This window comes from Triticum urartu, chromosome 7 (genome assembly GCF_003073215.2).
Source record: "Triticum urartu cultivar G1812 chromosome 7, Tu2.1, whole genome shotgun sequence".
Lineage (NCBI taxonomy): Eukaryota > Viridiplantae > Streptophyta > Magnoliopsida > Poales > Poaceae > Triticum > Triticum urartu.
This window is the reverse complement of record NC_053028.1, coordinates 31405652-31422387: the sequence shown is the minus strand read 5'-3', so window position 1 is coordinate 31422387 and position 16736 is coordinate 31405652. Positions and strand designations below refer to the sequence as shown.

Here is a 16736-nt window from a genome sequence, read left to right as displayed (position 1 = left end):
CCAATTTTAGTTTTTTTATAGAATTTATTTCAGAAATTCAAAATTCTCAGAAAACGTTCAGAATTAAGAAAAAACAAATTACAGAAAATGTTTGGAATGCCAACATTTTGTTGCTATTTTGAAAAATATTCAGAACTTGAAAATTTTCCCATATTTTCAAAAAAAATATTGTTTTTCAGAATTGTTTGAGATTTCTAAAATCAAAATGGAATTTTATAAAATGCTCCAAATTCAAAAAATATTCTTGTTTTAGTGAAATTTTCACAATTCAAACTAATGTTAAAAGGTACACATTTTCGAAAATCTTACGAATTTTCAACACATGTTCCCGTGCTAAAAAAATGCTCACAAATTCAAATAATGGTCATGTTTTTATAAAAAAAATTGGTGTTTTAATAAATGTTTGTGAATTTCAAAATATTTCCATGTTTCAAATTTGTAGCCGTTTATCTACAATTCAAAATAATGTTAAAAGATACACATTTTCGAAAATGTGGTGTTCAATTTTCGCATTTATTCACAAGCTAAAAAAATAATGTTCCCATGCTAAATAATGTTAAAAGATACACATTTTCAACTCATGTTCCCATGCTAAAAAAATTGTTCATGTTTTATAAAAAAATGTGGTGTTTTCAAAAAATATTTGTGAATTTTAAAAGATGTTCATGTTTCAAATTTTGTTTACGTTTTTTAAAAGTATATATAATTTTCAGAAAACTGTTCAGGATTTAGAAAATGGTTCATATTTCCTAATTAGGAAACTTCATACCTTAAAATCTCCTGGATTGAAAGGAAAAGTAGATTGAATAATTCATGGGCCTTCTCTGGCGTACGATGATGTAATAAAACTATTAAATGCCCTTGATCAATGAATGGAAAAGTAGCGGATTCGTTACTTCACACCCGGCGAAACCGAGAAGCTACATATTTCTTTTTCACGTGCACACAGGGTTTTGCTTGCACATATAATTCTCACTAATTTTAAATGCATGCTATTTTTTCTTCCGTTGCAACGCACGGGCATATGTGCTAGTAAGATAAACGTATCGCAAGTAGTCTGATGATGGTTTCCCTTCAGACTAGACGACTGATAGGAAGAGTTTCCCTCCAAGATAATCAACTTTCATTACAACCCATGCGTAAGGAGCTAACATTGACAATCAAGGCATTTATTTCTTCCATGATTGCTAAATTTTCTCAACATATTGAATACTCTCTGTACAATAGGATCTGAGATTGGATGCTAAATTTTATGCGAGGGGTCCCAAATTGGATCCCTGCCACATCGCTCCCGTGGGCGACGGTGAGGTCCCTGCCTCCGCCGCCATGAACACCCTCCTCTCCATCTCTCCTCCCTCGCCGCCACCAAAGGACGCGGCTGGGCAAAGCCTGGCCGGCGGCGGTGGCGGCGGGGCCTTTCGCCTTCTCGCGCAGGGCCTCCGCCATAGGGCGGCACCGCAGGGCCGGGACACCGCGATGGCGAGGGTCGCGGTGGTGTGACATCGGATCCCCACAACGGCGGCGCTCGGGGCCGGTGGCACACGACGGGCATCGAAGTGGTGGATCGTGCAGGCGAGGGGATGTCGGCGGTTCGGGATCCACCCCGATCTAGCGTCCGTCTTCAGCCTGCGGCACGGGCTGTGGGCAGCGATAGCCGGTGTCCTCTGCCGTGGTGGAGGCAGCGGTGTGGTGGTGGTCTTAGTGCTCTTCTCGCATCACAACAACCATCTGCATGATCGTTCCTCCTCGATCTGGCCATCGACGTGTTTCCAGAATTGCTACTAGAGATCTTGCCCAACGATATCTGGATCGGATAGATTCCGATCGTGCGCATCCATATCAGCCTACGCAGTCCAGAAGGGCGCGACGCGAAGCTCTACTGTTTGTCGACACCATGGGACATGTCGGTATCTCGATTTCCATGGCATACACAGCGGTGGAGAAAGTCATGGCGGCTGAGATCGGAAGATCAGTAAGGCGGACGGGCCTTGGAGGCGATGGAGTCAGCCACGTGTTTGATAACTTTCAGAAGCAGCAGTGAAAGTGGGGGCGGCAACACTGGAGGATTTCATTTTTATGGTGCTCTTCGCGTGCTGAGTCGTGACTTTTAGGGTAAAAATCTAAGGTCTGGCCTTAATTGGTTGTGCATGGCGATGGCCTTGCTGAAGGTATTGTTTTGAGAGCTCGGACTTCTCCAGGGGAAAACCTAAGATCTTGGATGTGGCAACGACGGCGCTTGTGCACTGTTACCTTCTTGAAGGTGTCGCTTTTGGAGACCTTTTATGTTTTCTGGGTGTTGTCATAGGTGGTGGTTTGTGTGCTGCTACTGAGAGGAGTTGATCACTATGGCGAGGCCTTTGTTTTTCCTCTCTATTCTGTTTTCTTTTCGGGTTGTGTGCATCTGGGATATCTTTGAGGCATCTTATTGGTGTAGAAGCTGGGTGTAATTGGTATCTTCATGATATTAATACATTCCCCTTCCAAAAATAATCAAAAAAACAATTAGTATATTTGCTTAACAGTGTTCGTCAGCTTAGTATTCTCCTCAGAAAATGACCATTCTCAGCACTTATCGATTTATTGATTTTTTATATGTTGGTCAATAACTTAGCACATGGATCAACCATGAGTTCACATGGTTGATACCCAAATTCCACACCATGATGGCGAAAAGCCATTTTATATTTTCGTAGATATTGTCCAACTCACAACGTACTTTTACGGGATCCTAGTAGCATGTATTTCATTTTCTTTATTGGTATTTAAAAGTGTCCGTCCAATGAATATGAACATGATTAACTTGTGTAGTTTCAGAAAACTTTAAATCAAGCGATGAAAATGATCATTTTTCATAACATGCAAGTGCCACAATATTCTTGCATCATTGCTTTTATACAATCTTTTGGTTAGCTTTTTTCAGTCTCCTTTTATGCTCATCAATTTGGGCCACGGAAAAGAAGTACATTATCCCGCCCGACCCCAAGGGGTAAGAAACAAAGTAGGCATACTATCATGCGAAATTGCAATAATCTGACTAACACGAACAAGATTATTCATGAGCATTATTCAGAGGGGTATCACAACATCGGTTATTCATGATCCACGAACAAGACCAAAATAAGTAACATACATAAGAATGTGAGACTACTCACTGCTCACTGATATGATTCTAGTTCGACCCACTTAAACAAACACAATTTTAAAGTTGATAATAGAACCGCAGTTTAACTAGCAAAACAACCACAAGCTTACATGATGCATTATCTTATTTGGCACAAGTAAAATAGGTTATTTCGTTCCATCATTGATCTTTTTTTTTGGAAATGGAAGTATACCCCCGGCCTCTGCATCATGATCTACAAAATATTTATTGACTGCTTACATTATTTCACCAACTTGTCCACTATTGGAGAACATCGAGATCATAGACATAATAATGCTTAGTAGCAACAACAACTGGAGACTGCACTTGCTTGCCTTTCCATGCAGAATAAAATTGTTGACCAATAAAGAAATCATTTATCCATAATTACAGATATTCACGTATGTGGAATACATGGACCACTCCATTTATATTTGGAAATTATATAACACTAGCAAGAGCAAGGGCATTCTTACTATTGTAGACCTACAATACATCTTCAAAAGTGACCACTACGTAAAAACCACGAAATAGCTAAACATATAAGGGAGGATGATTTGACACCCGGGACCAGGTGATCCCGAAATCTGGGCCGCCCAAAATAGTTGTTGGATCTGTGCTGTGTATTATTGAGTTAGGCTAGCAAATATGCCCGTGAGTTGCAACGGGAGATAAACTATCACATCATGCGGGTGTGGTAGATATTAAAAAAAGTTTGAATCAAGTGCAAGGATGAGATAAGGACTTTTAAAATATGATTTGAAAAATTATGTCTGAGTAATATCATGATGAGATAAGGGACTTTTTAAAATCCATTTCCACAACCAAAAATGTGATGGTCTCATCACGACTTGATTTCCTAAGTGGTCACAACATAATATTTTTTGGCTGGGCAAACTACATCGATGGACCCTGCCTAAGTTAGACTGATGAATGTTGTGTTACAATCTGTGGTAGCAAAATAAACATAGTTGTCTATGGACGCAAAATAGACATTTAGTCATTTTCACATGGCTTACAAAAACTAACCCATAGCAAGTTGTGTCATTTTTTTTGCGCTCGGCGCTGTACAAAACATGAAACCCTTTATTTTACCCGATGCGGTGGACAAAATAAAGTTATAAAATGACCTCTACAGATCCCCTAATAAAACTTCTACGTAAGCGACTATTCATTTTGTTCATTATTTACGGACCTATTCTAATTTTTGTGAACATTTCCTAAAAGTCCATGGACTTCTTTTTCAAATTCCCAACAATGTTTTGAATATTATATCATTTTCAAAAAATGATGAAATTTTTTTATTTCATGAAAAATTATTTGAAATCATGCCTTTTTTAGAATATGCAAACATTTTTTACAATTATGAACATCTTATGATTTTTTGTGATTTTTCGAATGTTTTTTGAATTGACAAAACACTTTATGAATTTTCAATAAATGCACCTTTTTATCTATTGTTCATTGCAGTGCGCATATCATGACAAATCATGCCAGGTCCTAACTAACAAGTACTGCCATCGAAAAACACCGAGCCTAATTGGACTGTTGTCCGCTGCCAAACACAAGAAAGACACACACAGATTGGCTCCCAAACTCATTGCGGAATATCTAAAACCGTTCTAAACTCATCTCACATACTAAAACACCTGAAATCCCAAAGTAACAAAAAGCACATGCAAACCAACTGTAGATCTTAAAGAGTACCGAACTAATGGGGAGTTCTTATTTCCACATTCACATACATACATATGTTTTAGCAAAAAGCACATGCAAACCCACATCCGTCACCAAACACTGTGGCCATGGCTAACGCATTTGAAGGTGTTGACAAAGTTCCCCTCCTTGATAGCATTGGACACCTTGTTGAACAGCTCATGTGCCTAATCTAGTGTTTTCTGCTTCTCTCCCCCCTTCTCATCACCTGCCTCCGCACTAGGGATTGATGGCAGGTGATCATGATGCTTGCCTCGGGGCACAGGGGTGTAGAAGCTGACAACTGGAATCAAATTATAGAAGCCACGATTATCACACACCTTATTCACCCACTCCGACTATAGCTCGATTGTGAACAGGCCGACAGCCGTGTTAACAAAAATGATATTTGCTCCATCGGCAAAGCCTAGCACTTGCACTCTGTCTGCATCCTCAAGAGCACCAATCGAAAGCCAATTGCCCAGGTAGATGGAACGGTTCAGCACCCACTGTGCATCAGTGCGATCATTCGTCTACCTTGAACAGAATTTTAGATGCTGATCCAGGGCTTTGCAAACCCGCAGTTCACCATCCTCCGACAGCACCATGTTAAAACTATCCTTTCTAGATCGGTTTGGTGTTCCGGATACTGCCAAGGCGTGCCTTGCTAGATCAGGAAAATATATCCTGCTAGATCATACTTCAGAATCAACCCATCGTCCGACAGGAAGTAAAGCAGAGACTTCCCAACAAGCACGCTGGAATAGTATGTAAGGGCCATGTCGAAGTTGCCGCGCATCGAGGCCAGCTCACTCCAGGCGGCCGTCTCCGATGAGTATACGCACGCGGACGTGAGAAAGTTCTCGTCAACAGTGTCTTCCTGGAGGATGTCGGTGTGCACGATTGCACGAAGACCAAGTGGAAAGGACCCCCGAGGCAGTCACGGTGGACGTCGCACCCGTCCGTTGCGCAGAACACAGCAGCGGTCGAGCAAAGCCTCACCAATGCTATGGGAACCCTCACACGCTGGCGGGCGCCAGTGGCTGGCTCCCACAGGAGGAGCTCCTGGGTACGTACCCCTGTCCTCGGAGAGGAAGAGGGCGCGGCCGTGGCGGCAGTCGAGGGCCCGCCAGGGGTGGTGGTGGGCACGAAACTGGGGATACGGTCGTCGTCCCAGCTGTGGAGGAACCCGAGCACCGGGGGCACCCAATGAAGCTCGTGCAGGCGGCGGCAGAAGCTGCGGTCGGAGAAGGCGAGGGACCAGGTGGTGCAGACGAGGGATGCGTGGAGGAGTCGGGTCGAGTCGTTCGGCGGGATGCGGAGGAGGATCACCTCGAAGAGCTCGTCCGGGAGCGCCGGCACCGGCCGCGCCGCTGCTGCCATAGAGCATCTCCAGCTGGCCCCCTAAAAAGCCCCCTAGGAGCACTTTTTCAGTGCCGGCGCACAAAAAAAGTTCCAGTCATGCCTCCACGACCTCACTTTTCGCCAAATTAGTGCAAAAATACGGCCGGCGAGACCAGGAGAAACCCACAATCCCAGGGGGCAGCTGGGAGGCACCGGCGCTTTTTTCTTCGCCTCTCTGGCCCACTATCGGCGACTTTCCCAGGCCGGCCCCACCACGTTCTCTCTCTCCCACGTTCTCTCTCTCTCGCTTTATCTCTTTCTCTCATCCTCTCCTTGCTAGTGCTCCCGATCCATCGCGCCGCCTTTCCTTCATCGTCTGCTCCGCCCCGGTGCTAGCTGCGGCCTCGTAGCCGGCCTCCGCTGCCGCCGGTTGCTCCGCTCCTCTCATTTGCCGCGCGTCCGGCTGCGCTGGCGCGGGCGTCCGCCTGGTCGCTGCTCTGGCTGGCCATTCCGCGCGTCCGGCCTCCGACCACGCCCCGCAAGTGGTACGAGAGCATATGCTTGGCCGGCTACGCTACATGCATGCCTCGTACCCTGGTGCTTGGCCGCGTGCATGGCCACATGCGTACGCGCATGTTTCATGGCTGGCCGCTGGGCCGAGCTCGCGTGGCCGCGCCTTCCGCCCTCGCCGTACACGCATGTTTCATGGCTGACCGCTGGGCCGAGCTCGCGTGGCCGCGCCTCCGCGCCTTCCGCCCTCGCTGCGCACGGCTCTCCACCCAGGCGCGCCGCCGTGCTGGCCTGCCTCCGCTCAGCGAGCCCCTGCTCCGCCTCCACGCTTCCCCCGGCCTCGCTCGTCCCGCTGGCGAGGTCTACGACCTGCCCCGCCGCGAGCCCGCCCGTGCCCACGGTGCCAACGAGCTCCGCCATGGTTTGCCGGCACGCCGCGCCCCGCGCAGCCCCGGGCGAGGTTCCATGCAGGGGAGGTCGTCGTGGACGAGCGACAACTCGACGGCACAGGCGACGGGCTCGGGCCGGCCTCGTCGCCGCCCACCAGCTCGCACGTGGCTCGTGGGAGGCACAACGAGTGGGGAATTTTTGCCCCCGGTCAAAAATGTCCTCGGCAGCCCCTTAGGCGGCGAAAAATATGCCGTCTCTCTAACCATCCAACCACATGTTGGTTCGCAAATGTTGCTTTGCTTTTGTGGACTATTTCGTATTTAACTCTTTGGTTTCATTCAAGGCCTTTTTTGATTCAAAATGCAAACCTGGCCATATAGAGGTTGGCAAGGCACGCAAATAAAAGGGTCAAGCTGACCTTCGGCCCGAACAAGTCTGATCTCCGAAACCAGGCCTTAAGGCCAGGCACGACACGACCCTTTTACACTTTCTATATATTTTTACATCTGTATATATTTATTTTCTAAAAAAATGATATTTCTAAAAAAATATTTTTATTTTTTCTTACTTCTCGAGGTTTTTCTGTATTTTTCCTTAATTTTCATACTAAATCGGGTTAGAAGGTCGAAACACAACGTGGGCTGCCAGTCCCTGACTCCATATAGTTGTTACAATAATTCGAGGCACATCATGGATCCGTCAAGGACAAATAATCACACAAGCACGATCATGACACTGAGATATGTTAATGAGTTTCATTAATATGACAACATCCACAGAGCATGATTATGGACGCACCTTCCCATGATACTATTGTTGATAAGCCCACCGAGATCGTCACACATTGCTTCTATCACCATGCCATGGCCTGTCTGGCCACCCCTACCACGGGCACACGGACCATCCTTCTGGTGATCTCTATCTTAGCCTAGAACTTATATCTAGTCTATTTGGCTACTCGCGATGACATTATATGATAGTCCCAAGTTACACGTATCCGACTCAAACACCTAAGTATCTACAACTTACGAGTCCAATTGTAACACAATTAGTACACATATTCAACACATGTTTTAATACTCCACCTTGACGAATATGTCTTGGCCTTCTTGAAGCCTTCATGTGTGTCGGGTTACAAATGAGGGGTTGGCCCAAGTATACGAATGGCACATCTTAAGCCCATAGACCATCCAGGACTCTGCCCAATAGACCATGGGCCATGGACCATAATCATCAACCCATCAAAAATAAGGAGGGCAGCTTAGGAACGCACAAAGACCCTACAGTCAGATACTGAGGCAGTCGACATGCGACAACCGGTAGCCAACAATAGGCTAGGGAGGAGAAGGAAGCAGTCGACTAGAACATTAGTCGATGGCTACCTAGGATACCTCTCGCCCATGATGCCTGAAATGATGGCAGTTACCCAATGATGGTATAATTCAGTTAAATATGACAGCTACCAGTTGTAAATGACATGGAGCAGTCAGCCACCCATGTTGCCATGAACAACATTAATACTAGCCCATAATGTACCCCCTCCTAGCACACTCTATATAACACGGGAGCGGAGCTCCATGCTGATGGTTGAACATCCACACATTGTACATCAGCGCAGCTGCCACCATCCCCACCCCTCTTCTTCTCGTCCCCGTCGTCTTCCTCCCACCCCTCCTCAATAATTCTCCTTTTCTTGCTTCTTCCAGAGGGGCGCAACCGCTGCTCACACCACTAAAGGAGCAATGCGCGCAGGGGAAGTTGCAGGCCAAGGTGCGCTCGCCAGCCCCGCCCGCTGACCGGAGGATCAAGGCTCACCCTCTCAGTGCGCGTAGGGAGGGTGGCGGGATGTGGTGTGCTCGCTAGCGGGTCAAGGGTTGTTGTGATCCAAGGCCCAACATAGTGGGGATTCGAATTTAGTGACATTGTTATCCATCAACCACAACATTTAAGTGAAGCTTGCGAAAAAGATTTTGGCCGTAGGAATAATCACTTCAAGTTGGTATGTCGAAAGGATGCAAAATAATTTACATGTCTTCCCATCTTCTATTGTGTTAGTAATCTTCATTGACCTGTGTCGTACCGTTGATTGTAATCATAGTATAGTTATATTGTTGCTTCACGGTGCTTTCCATCAAGATGTTTGCTATATGCTCATCTCGTGCAATTTAATTTTTATCTAATTACCTAATTGTCTTTTCTTCGGTGTTGTCTAGTGATGGACGAGCTTCTAATGGTCCACTAGCTAGGAGAAAAGTAATCTCACACAAATATGAGCCAGGTAACCATGATCTGCTCGTGGCAAATATGATTATTTTTGTGCACTTGGGGAATATTTTTTTTCAGATGTTGCTTATCCCTTTGTACCGAAGAACATGCATTATTGAATCCAAAGGTAGCTATAAAATTGCATTTTAATCTACAATGAAGGTGGACATGGTATAACAGATTGTTGTGTTGATTATTATTCTTTATCGCAATTTATAAATTATCCTTAGAACTAATCTTTACCTAATATTAAAGGACGGAGGCTTTCATAGTTCTCCATACGTCACCTCTTTGTATCCATTGATTTTATATTAACCATCAAGATTAATGGCTGAGATTTAAAATTAGATCTGTAAAAAAAAGCAGTTTGGACACGTAGGTGAAAGGAAAGAAAATCCAATTCCTACACTGATTCCACCATGGGCTTAGCAGATTTGTCCTGACCCGCACACATATATCTCTCCTTGCCTTTTGGACTATGATGTGTGTATTAAATTAAATTAAATTAAAACCCGGCCAAAAACAAAACGAATACAAAGCGTACTGCAAGCCGCTTCTCTCCATCCCCAGGCCATCGTGGATCTTGCACTGCTGTAGTTGGCCGTTGTGGTGGCCATGGCAGGCTTGCCAACCACCGTTGGAGCCCACATCCCCTAGCTTGACAGGATTGCCAGTCACCTTTCCGAGGTTCTCGCCATGGCCCCTACCGACAGCCGGTCGGCAGCCGTCCATCATGATGTTGTCATCGCCGTCCTGCTTGCCGAGAGTCCATCACGTCCGCCCTGTTACCAGAAAAACCCAAGGTCGGGGGAGGCGGCGCTGCAGGGGCAACAGCTGCTGCAAGAGGCCATGGCGTCCCTATCGTGTGGCCATGCAGGGTACATGACCAAACAACCACCGGATCCCACATCTCCTAGCTCGACAGGATCACGAGCCGCCTATCCGAGGTTCTTGCCACGGCCCTATACCGGCAGCCGCTCGCCTGCCGCCGCTGGACCCGCTTGCGCAGGGGGATTCCATTGTGATGTTGTTGTCGTCATCCTGCTTGCGGAGAGTCCATCACATCGGCCTTGTTGCCAAGCAAAATTCAAGGTCGTTAGAGGCGGCGCTGCAGGAGCAGCTGCTGACGTAAGAGGAGGCCATGTTGTCCCTGTCGTGCGGCCATGCAGTGTACGTACAAGACGAACCGACGCACTGCAGCGCAAGATTGGCAACGCCAGGTGATGGCATGAGCGGTAATGGTGCAACACGCCACCGGGAAGTCAGAGCAACGCGTAGCCAGATAGATCAACGTGGGGACCCGGCGAGCATGACCAACGGAGTTGCAGCGGGCGTGAGTGCGTGACAATGGTCATCCTATGAAGCGATGGTCTTATGCACTTCAACATCGTTCGACTAGACATTCTTAATTCTTTTTGCGGCTTAACTTGTGAGGGACGAGATGTGGAAGTGGCTAGTAGGATCGATCTATTACAACTCTCCGAAGTAGTAGCTGATACAGATCGAATTACAGGGTATGAATGTTCTAGCGATATGAACTAGGTCAGGTAGCCGCCGCCGCCGGGTTCGGGTGATCCACTGGATGCCTTTGCTGGAGAGCGAGATGCGCTTAAGTAGTGGAGGTAGACTTGGGCTGGGTGGTCTTCCATTCCGGGCTGAAGTATCTGCTGTTGGGCTTGTGGGCGCGGCTGGGCCGCGCCGGGTCAGTCTGGGCCGCAACTGCTGGTGGGGTTGCGTCGTCAGGGGCGCTGACATCCCCCCTTCTTTGCGTGAGGCTTGTCCCCAAGCCTCTGCCTGCGGGAAACGGTGTTGGAGCGCTTCCTTGTCCTCCCACGTGTGCCCGAGACCAGCGCCTGGCGACCACTCCACTTGTACTTGCTCGCACATCGTCCCGTGTTTCTTGCGCCAACGAGTTTGCAGAATCTTGACAGGAATAGCGAGATCATCAGTACAAAGAGGAAGCTCAGACTGAACTTGCGTACCAGGAAGAAGTGCTTTGCGGAGCTGCGAGACGTGGAAGACAGGATGCACAGTTGCTTGCGGTGGTAATTGAATCTTGTAAGCCACTTCATTGATGCGCTGAATGATCGGAAATGGACCATAATACTTGAAAGCTAACTTGTGATTTGCTCGTGGAGCAACTGATGATTGAAGTTGTAGCTTCAGGAAAACTTGCTCTCCCACTTCAAATGTGCGCTCGGATCTTCGCTTATCAGCTTGCATCTTCATGCATTGCCTTGCTCGGTTGAGGTGTTGCTGTATCAGTTCTTGCATCACAAATCGCTCCTCCAGCCATGCTTGGAGCGATGGTACTGAGCAAGAATCAGTAGCTGACAGCCCCCATTGACGTGGCTCATGGCCAAACATAGCCTTGAAAGGGCTCATACCAATAGCTGAATGCAGATATGTGTTGTACCAGAATTGAGCAAGAGGTGTCCAAAAACTCCAGCGTTTCGGACACGCGTGCGTGAAACAGCGGAGGAAGGTCTCGAGACATTGGTTAACCCTCTCCGTTTGTCCGTAAGTTTGAGGATGGTTGGCTGTGCTCAAGCGGAGTTCTGTCCCTGCATACTTGAAAAGCTCTTGCCAAAAATGGCTTGTAAACACTGGGTCACGATCCGAGACTATAGCTTGAGGGAACCCATGGATCTTGTATATCTGACTCATGTAAATTTGAGCTACTTTGGCAGCAGTGTATGGATGCGCTAAGGGCAAGAAATGGGAAAATCTTGTTCTTTTGTCCACTATAACCCAAAGGCAATTGTAAGCGCCTGATTGCGGCAGACCATCAATGAAGTCCATCGATATCAGCTCCCACGGTTGAGAAGGAATTGTCAGAGGTAGCAAAAGCCCCGGTGACGCCGAGCGATCTGGTTTGGCTTGCTGACAAGTGGTGCAACATTTGATGTACTGTGAAACATGCGCTTTCATCTTGGGCCATGCAAAGAGACGTCGCACTCAAGAATAAGTTGCGGGGAATCCCGAATGACCTCCAAGTGCACTGTCATGAAAAGCTCGAATGATGCGCTGCTGTAACTCCGTGGATCCGCCCAACCATATACGATCTCTGAATCGTATAATCCCTTGCTGCAGAGGGAAGCGCTCTTTTGGATCCTTGCGAATAGCCAACTGTTCCAATAAATGAAGTGCTTGAGGATTCGAATTATGACTGGCGAGAAGTTCGTCCAGCCATGCTGGCTGACACGAGGTTACTGCCGTCAGAATTTTGACAGGTCGTGCCCGGGATAATGCATCCTCGACACTGTTTTCAGATCCTTTGCGGTACCGAATTTGGTAGCGCAAACCCAGCAATTTCGTGAAAGCCTTCTGTTGCCAGGGCGTAGTCAGCCTCTGCTCCTCCAAATGCACCAAACTGCGCTGATCCGTGAGGATAATGAATTCAGCATGCTGAAGATATGGCCTCTATTGTTCCACTGCCACTAAGATCGCCAAGTACTCTTTTTCATAAGTAGATAACCCACGGTACCTTGGTGAAAGGGCCTTGCTGATGAAGGCTATTGGATGGCCTTGTTGCTGCAGAACAGCCCCAATTCCTGACTCACTGGCATCGGTCTCAACTGTGAACTGCTGATTGAAATTAGGCAAGGCGAGAACTGGAGCTGAAACAAGTTGTTGTTGCAAGGGTCTGAAGGCTGTTTCCGTGGTGGGTGTCCAGACGAAGGGCACCCCTTTCTTGAGCAGGTTAAAGAGCGGCCGGGCGATGATCCCAAAGTTCTTGACAAAACGGCGATAGTAGCCGGCCAAACCCAAGAAACTCGCACTGCCTTGACATCTGTGGGCACTGCCCAGTTGGACACTGCCTTGATCTTCACTGGATCCGTGGCCACTCCAGCAGGGCTGATCACATGACCCAGGTAGGAGATTTGCTGCTGACCGAATGCACATTTGGATAATTTCACTTTCCAGCTGTCGCGACGCAGAAGAGTAAGCACTTCTCGGAGTTTTTGCACGTGCTCACGAAGAGTTTTACTGTGTACCAAGATGTCGTCGAAGAAACAAAGCGCTCCCTTGCGAGACACAGGTTTCAAAGTACCGTTCATAGCGCCATTGAAAGTGCTAGGTCCTCCAGCCAACCCAAACGACAGAACCTTGAATTCGTAATGGCCCGAGTGCGTTTGGAAGGCAGTTTTGTACTCTTCGCCTTCGGCCAAACGGATCTGATGGTACCCCGCACGTAGATCTAGCTTTGTGAACCAACATGATCCAAACAGCTCGTCCAACAGCTCTTCTATGACAGGTACCGGGTATTTGGCAACATTGGTCAAGGCATTGAGGTGCCTATAGTCGACACATAGTCGCCAAGTACCGTCCTTCTTCTTCACAAGTATCACCGGAGAGGAAAAGGCACTCGTGCTTGGTTGTATGATCCCAGCTTTGAGTAGTTCTTCCACTTGCTTTTCAATTTCATCCTTGTGATCCGGCTTGTGACGGTAAGGTCGAATGTTAACGGGTTGTGCTCCTGGAATCAACGGGATACGATGGTCGCAAGCTCTACGAGGTGGCAGTCCTTGTGGTTCTCCAAACACCTCTGAGAATTCAGACAACAGTTGCTGAATAGGTTCTGGTACAGGTTGTTGCTGTTCCTCCCCCATGGTGACTGAGCAGATATGAACAATATGTGAGACCGCTCCTTGTTTACAGAGTGCTTGCAATTGAACACTGTTGATGGTCAGACAAGTGGATGATGACGCCTCATGGCCTTTGAGAACCATAACTCTATCAGCCGACTGAAACTCCAGAGTTTTGGCTCGCCAATCCAATGTCATAGGACTGTGAGCTTCCAGCCAATCCATTCCCAAAATCGCGTCATAAGTGCCCAAAGCGAGTATCTTCATATCTGTAGCAAACTCCTGCCCTTGTGAAAACCGCACACATTGGCGCACCACTGAAGTGCAAAAGAGTTCACCTCCATCGGCCACCTTAACCTGACAAGGTGTGCTTAATGGCTGCACTCCTGTGAGTTGCTTGGCGAGCTCTTGGTTGACAAAAGACGTTGAGCTGCCCGAATCCACCAGCATCAAAGCCATATGACCCTGTATCCATGCCTGAAGCTGAAATGCTTTGGCTGACACACCCCCGGTCAGAGCAGTGCGTGAGATGGCACAAACTGTTTCTGATGCTGTTTCAGCTGATCCAGGTTCATCATCCCCGCAGACTGTGTTGATGCCGAACAACTCCAAGAGTTCCTCGACTACGTGCAATTGTACTGACGTGGGGCAGACATGTTCACGGCCCCAACGTTCACCACACTTGAAACAGAGCCCCCGCGCGCATCGATAATCGCGGAGGGCTTTATCCTTGGCGAGATCCGAGCGTGGTTCGCTCTGACGCCCTCCGTCTGCTCGGGCTCCTTCCACGCCGCGCCGATCGGTAGCCGTTGCTGGTGTAGGTAGCCGATGCGGTGGAGGAGGTAGTGGCAACGGCGTAGGGCCACATGATGGGATATCAGGTGGTCGCGACGAAGACGCTTGCCGTGCATCGACGAACGCCCCGTGGATGACCTCTTCCTGGAGCAAGGCAAGGGAGCACGCCGTATCCAAGTCGGGTGGTCGCTGCACCAAGACCACCGTCCGGATGTCTGCCCGTAACCCTTCCACAAAACGGGTGAGGAAATAATAAGGATGAATTGAATCTGAATAAGATCTTAAATTGTTGATGATGGATTCGAACTGCTCAATATAGTCAGTAACGGTAGATGTTTGTCTTATGGTGTAAAACTGGCGAATGAGCAACTGGTGCCGATCGCGACCGAAACGAGTGCAAAGCAAGGCAGTAAAAGACTCCCAATCGAACTGTGACAATTTTTTCTGAATAGTTTGCAACCACACGGACACTGATCCAGAGAAATTGAGCGAGGCCATGGGCACCCAAAACGACTGGTGTATGCCAAACATGTCAAAGTACTGCTCGCACAAGACCTTCCAGAGGCGTGGGTTGTCCCCAGCGAACACGGGAAACACAATCGAAGGGTGAGCCTAGCCCAATCCCGTGAGTAACTGACTAGCATGCGTGAAGGGCGAAGAAATGGTAAACTGAGGACTGTGAGTGATCTGACCGTTGTTCGGGAGCGGCGGCGGGGTCATGAAAGACGCCGCCAACGGCTCCCGTTGTTGATTGGCAACGCCGTGGTCATCAGACCCATGGAGAAGATCCACCGCGCCAGCTGCGGAGTCCAGAAGGGCTCCGAGCGTCGCAGGCTGCTGCAGAGGCGCGGTGCCCGAGTGGTTGTCGTCGCCCTCCTTCGGTAGCGCGGGCCGCGCTTGTTGGAGAACCGCCACCGCGTCGCTCAGATCCGCGACCCGGCGCTCCAGATCGGGGCGCCAAGAGAGGAGATCATCGATCTTCGCGTTGGTCACCTTGCTAGCCGCCGTGTTCGCCTCGAGAGTGGCATCGAGCTTGTCCGAAAACGCTTTGATGGCCGGATCCATCGAAGCGAGTTGTTGCCTGGCCAGATGCGAGCTCCGGGTATGGATGAATTACGCCAGATTGAACGCGAGGAAGAGGTGGTGGATGTCTCTGATACCAGATGTGAGGGACGAGATGTGGAAGTGGCTAGTAGGATCGATCTATTACAACTCTCCGAAGTAGTAGCCGATACAGATCGAATTACAGGGTATGAATGTTCTAGCGATATGAACTAGGTCAGGTAGCCGCCGCCGCCGGGCTCGGGTGATCCACTGGATGCCTTTGCTGGAGAGCGAGATGCGCTTAAGTAGTGGAGGTAGACTTGGGCTGGGTGGTCTTCCATTCTGGGCCGAAGTATCTGCTGTTGGGCTTGTGGGTGCGGCTGGGCCGCGCCGGGTCAGTCTGGGCCGCAACTGCTGGTGGGGTTGCGTCGTCAGGGGCGCTGACATCCCCCCTTCTTTGCGTGAGGCTTGTCCCCAAGCCTCTGCCTGCGGGAAACGGTGCTGGAGCGCTTCCTTGTCCTCCCACGTGTGCCCGAGACCAGCGCCTGGCGACCACTCCACTTGTACTTGCTCGCACATCGTCCCGTGTTTCTTGCGCCAACGAGTTTGCAGAATCTTGACAGGAATAGCGAGATCATCAGTACAAAGAGGAAGCTCAGACTGAACTTGCGTACCAGGAAGAAGTGCTTTGCGGAGCTGCGAGACGTGGAAGACAGGATGCACAGTTGCTTGCGGTGGTAATTGAATCTTGTAAGCCACTTCATTGATGCGCTGAATGATCGGAAATGGACCATAATACTTGAAAGCTAACTTGTGATTTGCTCGTGGACATGGCCGCAACTGCTGGTGGGGTTGCGTCACCAGGGGCGCTGACATAACTAGACATTCTTAATTTGTTATTATATGCATGATTTGCAGATCAATTACCTGCCAGCGTCTTTATTTATGCAGCACGCAAGCAA

At 48.5% G+C, this 16736-nt stretch overlaps 1 pseudogene; it reads right to left on the bottom strand.

Annotated features, from left to right (window-relative positions):
- Positions 1 to 4940: 4940 nt before the first annotated feature.
- LOC125520051 lies at positions 4941 to 6220 on the bottom strand (annotated as a pseudogene).
- Between the last annotated feature and the right edge of the window lie 10516 nt (positions 6221 to 16736).